Here is a 7,613-nt window from a genome sequence, read left to right on the forward strand (position 1 = left end):
AAATCTATTACCATTTTTCTTAGAATGTTCTTAAATTTTTATTAGTTTTATTCGATTTAACGTGATTAGCTTTTTTTATTTATTTATTAATGCAATTATTTTTTTCTGATAAAAGTTAAGCTATGTAATCGTTTTTTTTTTTCAAATATTAATAGAATTTGTATTAATTGTTATAAGTTATAAACGTTATCTTCTCATATAATAAACGAACACTAAAAAGAAAAGTTTGTGAAGTTAATTTACAAAACAAAAATATGCAACTCCATTTAATAATTAAAAACGTTTGAGAACGCTAAAATATAATTAACTTTTACATCAATAATTTTTTAATTACGATAAATTGTGAAATATAAATCGATAACAGATATATCAGACAATGATGGTCCAGATTTGAAAAATCTTTCGAAGGAAATTTTTAATTTGTGAGTAAAAATTTATTTTAAATAGAAATATAATATAATAAAGATGGATTAACACTTTGAAACACGAGCCATCGTGAAATAGTAAATTGTGAAAATATGAGAAGAACGCAGTTTAGTATGAATCAGTGCGCCGTATGATATGAATCATGCAATTCTACCGCAGCTATTTGAAGCTCTTCCTCTAAAAATAGGTATTATGTACTTCGTGTAACAATAAACCTATCCTCCACATTTAACCGATAATCAAATTTCATATCCGTTTATTAAAGTTGACGAGAAATTCAAGATTAAACAATTCGTGAATGATTATTTAGAAATTTAAAAATCAATATAAATTTAAGAATTGTAGCATTGTGGACATTGTAAAAGATTTCCATGATTTGTATTCAAAGAATTATTTATTGTTCGAAATAAATGTTGCAAGTGAAGATACGTGGATTAATACACGTGGATCTTTTTTTCATAATTATCGATAAATCTCAATCTGACAATATCATTTAAGAATTGTAAGATAAAATTGATGATAAAATTATTGACATATATACTTATAAACCATATAACAATTTTGCAATATTCTTCTTGTCTTTATATAATAAATTTTACAAACATCGATATTTTATTGTAGGTACATTAAAAATTACATAATTCTATTTGAAAAACTCATTTACGTACATATTCATCCCTTAACAAAATAGTTTACTATATTTAGATAAAACACTATAATCAATTGTTGCAATAAATTCATTTTTAATATAATTTTTCAATTATACACAATAATCCAATAATACAGATTTAAATAAAAGTTGGGCATTAAGGTGTTGAAAAAGTAACTGGTTAAAAATCTGCAATAAAATTATTTTAAGTAATTGTTAAAATACTCAAATAATATTTTATAACTGTTATAATTGATCCACTTTTTGTATAACATATCAGCCATTTACAATTATTTGTGATTATTATGAAGAACAAATTATAAGAGGTAACTTTATTCCTAACCTCAAATTTTGAATCGCTGATATTTAAATATATAGGAATAATCGTGATCGTTTCGGATTCATTGTTGCTAAAACTCGCCAAATTCCACAAGATCGTGTCATTTCTAACATAATTTTTCAATTATACACAATAATCCAATGATACAGATTTAAATAAGAGCTGGGTATTAAGGTGTTGAAAATCTGCAATAAAGTTATTTTAAGTAATTATTAAAATGCTTAAACAACATTTATTCTACAAATATTATAATTGATCTCCTTTTCATATAACATATCAGCCATTTACAATTATTTGTGATTATTATGAAGAACAAATTATAAGAGGTAACTTTATCCCTAACCTCAAATTTTGAATCGCTGATACTTAAATATATACAAATAATCATGATCGTTTCGGATTCATTGTTGCTAAAACTCGTCAAATTCCACAAGATCGTGTTATTTTTAACATAATTTTTCAATTATACACAATAATTCAATAATACAGATTTAAATCAGAGTTTGAACATTAAGGTGTTGAAAAAGTAACTGGTTAAAAACTGCAATAAAGCTATTTTAAATAATTATTAAAATACTTAAACAATATTCTATAATTGTTATAATTGATCCACTTTTCATATAACATATCATTCGTTTACGATTATTACGAACAACAAATTATAGGAGGTAACTTTATTCCTAACCTCAAATTTTGAATGGCTGATATTTAAATATATAGGAATAATCGTGATCGTTTCAGATTGCACAACAATTTCACGTTCTACCAATTAAAACTCGCCAAATTCCACAAGATCGTGTCAAATAAAGGACGACACGCGCGCGTATCGCGCGCACGCGCGTGCACATCGCGCGGATTAGAGGCGGAAAGTCTGAGTCGCGGGCCAGGTGCGGCGTCGCTCCACGCAATTTCTTCGAATCAAGCGAAAGCCAATTACAAGTTTAATTCGGAACTTTGCGCGGGCGATAATTAGCCGGTAAATTAAATTTACTTTCGTTTCAAAACAATCGCCCAAGTTTCGCCGGGGCGTTGCGCGCCGTCGCGACGAAACGTCGCGTCGCCCGGAATTGTATAAAATTAATTATGCGGAACAACGCAATGTCCACTCCTCGCATCGATGATCACTCGATTTCACTTCTCCTTGGAATCGGGCCATTTTGATTTTTCTTATCGTGTCTTGTTAATTATATTTCTGTTCGTGGATTCAGATGAAGAAGAAATAAGAGAAGTTGGCATATAGAAAAATATCGGTTGAGGTTTCATTCGTCAAAGCAATTGAAGTTTGCGTCAGACAAAGCGAGATGGAAATAGAATAAGATTGTTCTATCTCTGTTGTGCTCTATTTTTGCTCCATCCAATTATAAGAATTTAAATTCGCTTATAAATTTGTGTGTGTTTTAGAATCTTAACTTGACACTTTATATTTTAAATTGTGTAATAACAATTATCGTTTAGATAATTTAGATAAAGAATAATTTACTTTCATTTAACTAATAATAATTCGCTCGAGTTTGCGTTTAAACTATATATTTTGTGCTCTATTTTTGCTTCATCCAATTGTGAGAATTTAAATTTGCGTGTGTTTTAGAATCACTCAACACTTTCTATTTTAAATTGTGTAATAAATATCGACAATTTAGATAATAATAATTGCAATTGTAAAAAGTTAAGTTAATTTTGAGACACTTGGTATCAATTTCGATTAAGTTTAAACCGTATACATTACTATGATTTCTAGTTCAGTCTAATAACTTTTATTTGAACCAATTTTCGAAAAGCAACAAAATTTACAATTCGATCGTTAATTCTTAACACGCGCATCCCTATCGAATGAAATTAATTCCGCTGATTGGAGAAAACCGAAACGAGTTCGATCGTCGAATTCGCGACAAACACGCGTAAATTATCGAAAATCAGGCCCACCGTGAGAGCGGCTGGTAATTGGCAGGGAATAGATATCCGCGGGACCGTTCGAGAAACGAGAAGTATACACTTTCTTTTCCGCGTTCCGGTTCGTGGGGGGCCGTGGAAATCGGCTGATTGAACCGGCAATAATGGATTTAGGAAACGCGGCGAGTTTGATTAATCGGGGCCGGCTGTATCGATTAATTGTTGCCTTCGACGAGGGCCAGGAAATCGAGCCTCGCCCGCAAAAATTTCGAATTTATCAAAGAACAACATCTTTTTTTTTTTTTAGAATAAAATTTTCGCCTCGCTGTGTTCACAAATCGCACCGCGATTTCGAAAGTGGAGATTAGAAAGTGAATCGTAACCGAGTTAATTAGATAGCAAGTATTGTAATTTAGAAAGTAATTTTTATCGTGTTATTGTTATAAGCAATATTGTAATTTCGAAAAGTATTAGGCGTGTCATATATGAGACAAGAAGACAATATATTTTCAAAATTAATAGTAACAATTTTTATTCGATTTTAAATATATATAGTTCGTTCAAATTTTGATTTTGATCAAATGTCTACGTGAAGAAGAAACTTTCAATCCTGATAATAACAATTTTAATCAGCTATTTTAATCAGCATCTAATTGTCCTTTCACGAGCTGAATTAATACGAAACGATTTAATATGAATTCGAATAAGAAAAGAATGCTTTAAATCCAAACGCGTTTATTCGTACGCTGAAAAAATCTATTTAACGACATATAATATATATATTTATTAACGGGTACTCACGGGTTCGGAAATCGCGAACTGAACACAGATACGACCTAATAGAACTTACGATTAAATATACAAGGGATACATTAATTCAATTGCTATCATCGGGACGGAACGACTAAGCAGCTTCTGCCGATTAAACACGCGATATGTACCTTCCATTTCGAGCCACGTTCTCAATCCTTTGGTAAACATCGATATCGAATAGACAGTTCCGTTCACGGGTGGGAGGGAGAGTGGGGGACGAAAGCGTCCACTTGACGTGGACGTTTAACACTAAAAGGACGAAATTTCGCGCGAATTTCCTCGGTTTACTTGCGCGGATCGAAACCTTCATTAAGTCGGTTGCCGCTAAATTCATGGCCGTTTCTCGTTGGCCTATTCCATTATAATGGAGGATTAATTTAAGAAAATTGATAGTGCGAGCGTGTCGTTTCTGTGTAATCAATCTATGTTGGATACATAATAGATAGATTTTTTGGCTGAACATATATATATATAAATGTTACGTTATCATTAATATTCATATTTATGAAATATATGTTGAATTTAATTTCCAGAAAATGAAATACATATGATAAAAATAAGAATCGAAATATTAGTTTAATTTATTCAAAATTCGAAATTTCTTTCATTGTCATCGATAATGCAACAATCGATTTAAAATAAAATATAGCATTATCGAATTATCACAAAACGAAACGGAACTTAACACCTTCCCTCCTACGGTTAAACTATCGATCAAAAGCGGAGCAAGAGTTTCTCTTACCAACATTATTCACGAATAAAGAAACGGAATCAAAATTATTGCTAATAAGCAATAAGGGACCGATGATAATAAAGAAGGACCATTGTAAATTGCTACCTCCTCCTTAATCCATAACCGACTCCCCTCCTCGTTACACCCACCTCCCTTTTCCTCATAAAAGACCTCCAGTCAACAGCATTAATTTCAACGCGATCAAACAGAAAATCACTGCACCGGTCGTTAAAGCGGTCTCGACGAAGAAAAAGAAAAAAGAAAAAGGAGAAAAAAGAAGAGAGCGAGAGAGAGGGAGAGAGAGAGAGAGAGAGAAACACTTTGGCGTCCCATAAAGAATTCCTTTCAAGCTGGCTTCAAGAGGTGAGGACGGGTTCGAGGTGAAAAGACGAATGTGGGCTATTAATGCGGCGCATGATAATAGAAGGTACGCTTCGGCCGTGAGACATAACTTCGCGTATCAATTGATCAGAATGTGAAATGGGAAAGGGGAGGGGGGACAGGAGGATAACCGTGTTTCCACTCCCTCCCCCTCCTCCTCCTCCTCCTCCTCTCCCTCGGATTTTATTGCCGGCGATATCGATAAGCTTCGTTTATTAATTATTGCCAACTATCTCTAATCGACGTATCTATCGGGTTATCGGTTATCGGCGGTATTAACTTATAAAGCAACAATTTGATAACGTTTTAGAACGCGGCAACGTGTGATTCCGCGTCAATAACGTGTTACACGCGTGCACAAGTACTGATGACTGTGTGTCGAGCGTAATTATAATCTGAAAAATTAGTATTCGACGTGGATGAATTTCGATCGCTTTTCGAAAGCGAAGGATAAAGGGTACGTAAAAACGTATTCCTCGCGTATAGGATTTCGAAATCGAAATTTCGTTGATAAATAAATCGACCCAAGATTGTGCGGTTCGAAAATTTTTAAAAAATTTCGAAAGGATTAGAATAAAAGCAATGAGAATGGATAAACGGCTTTTGTTTATTAAATTAAATACAAGTAAAATAATAATGATGTACTAGTAATGATAGTAAATATGAGTATATTTAGATTTTATACTAGATTAAAATAGTAGGGAAAAAATCGTAGATTCATTCCGTATGAATGAATACAGCTGAGGAGACAAACTTAAGAGATTGCATTAAAATTTATTATTATTAATTTTTTTTTTTAATAAATATTACGTGTTATGAGTATTTTAAATATTGACCAGAAAATTCAGCAAATATTATTTCTAATAAATACTTCATTCTTTATGTATATTTGCTTAAAATGTCATTAATAAAAGCTTTTACTTGCTTTTATGCATATTGGTCTTTCTCCAATGGGCTCTCCTTGGTCCATTGTTTGTACATGGTCTATATACAATGTTTGGCGTCATCGTCCGATTGTTCACGGACAATGTATGTAGACTGTTTACAGACAATCGTTTGCCCACATTTACTAGTGTCTTTAGCCATGCTTTGAGTAAAGTTGCTATCACGGGTTTATACAGTATATTTGTTTTTCAATTTACGGGGAAAAGAAATTGTTATTGAACGATTCAATTCTTAGAGAATTAAAACTAGACGATGATGCACCACGATGACGAATATGAAAATCTTCGAAATTTCGTTGCAAAAATCTTACGTTCCTAGGATACTTTTAATCAAACTATCGGCCGAATATATACAATTTATTAAAATAACCAATAACGTTTCTTATCGACAAAATCCTCTCATACAAATTTAAATAACGAAATTTTACCCGTTTCAACAAGTCGCGATGGTAAAAAATTCTTTTGCATTTTGCGAAAAATTGTAAAATTAATTAATTAACGAGGAAAATTTATTAGAATTATTTATCAGAATAACGAACAACGTTTCTCGCAATGGTAAAAAAATTGTAAAATTATACGTAAACATTAATCGACGAATTCCGCGAAATCATTGATTAATTAATCGATTAACGAAGGAAAAAAGAAAGGAAGGGGGGAAAGTTTAACAAATAAAACTACTTTCTTCCAATTTCTCCGTTGGAAAAAGAACTCTTTCTCCCCGGTTCGTGACCGCGTTCTCTCGAATGCATCGGCGGAGAAAAGGCGGAGCAGCAAAAAGTTTCGCAAAGTGACAACGACGCGTGGTATCGCGTGACCGAGGGCCCCGTTCGAAAAGAAGGGACGCGGAATTTGAATGGCGCATAAAAATGAGATGTTTAGATGAAAACAAGGAGATAAGCGCGCACGGAGGGAACGGACGGCGGCCATTTAAATTGTAATTTTCAGCAGCGGGGGCTCCCTCTGCTGCGAGGGATCGCGTGTCCGTAATGTATGCGCATCTCAAGACGTTGGAACGTTCCACCTTTACACGCCAGCAATACACTGCGTAACCTCGTTGCGCCGCGATCGCGGCCGGAAGGAAACGATGATGAAATCTACCTGGTGCCTCGCCTCGATTTTGTCCCGTTCCCTTCCAGCCCTTTCGACAGCTTTTTCAACAGCGGGGAAAATTCGAAAATCGAGGTTGAATAAATATTTTGGGATGTTTGCGATATTTCCATTAGGGATATGAACTGTTTTGTTTGTAACGCAGTTGAATTGTGGATTAATAATAGTACTAGTTTACTGGTATTCTATGGATTCGATGGATAAATGAAATATTTATCTTGTGTTTATTGGGATATTTTCATTGGGAATATAACGATTAAATTGTGAATTAATTACTGATATTCTACTGTTTGGATTCGATGGATAAATGAAATATTTATCTTGTGTTTA

At 33.1% G+C, this 7,613-nt stretch overlaps 1 long non-coding RNA gene across 1 annotated transcript; it reads right to left on the minus strand.

The window, feature by feature from the left end:
• Nucleotides 1-1,149: 1,149 nt before the first annotated feature.
• On the minus strand, nucleotides 1,150-2,251 carry LOC147657069 (uncharacterized). The gene is made up of 3 exons (XR_015293185.1): nucleotides 1,759-2,251; nucleotides 1,419-1,600; nucleotides 1,150-1,264 (listed from the first exon to the last, which is right to left on the minus strand). It is a non-coding gene; the product is annotated as an uncharacterized LOC147657069 (long non-coding RNA).
• Nucleotides 2,252-7,613: the final 5,362 nt, after the last annotated feature.

Source organism: Apis florea, unplaced genomic scaffold, assembly GCF_048593485.1.
Source record: "Apis florea isolate Af1SG1 unplaced genomic scaffold, ASM4859348v1 contig_3326_pilon, whole genome shotgun sequence".
Classification (NCBI taxonomy): domain Eukaryota; kingdom Metazoa; phylum Arthropoda; class Insecta; order Hymenoptera; family Apidae; genus Apis; species Apis florea.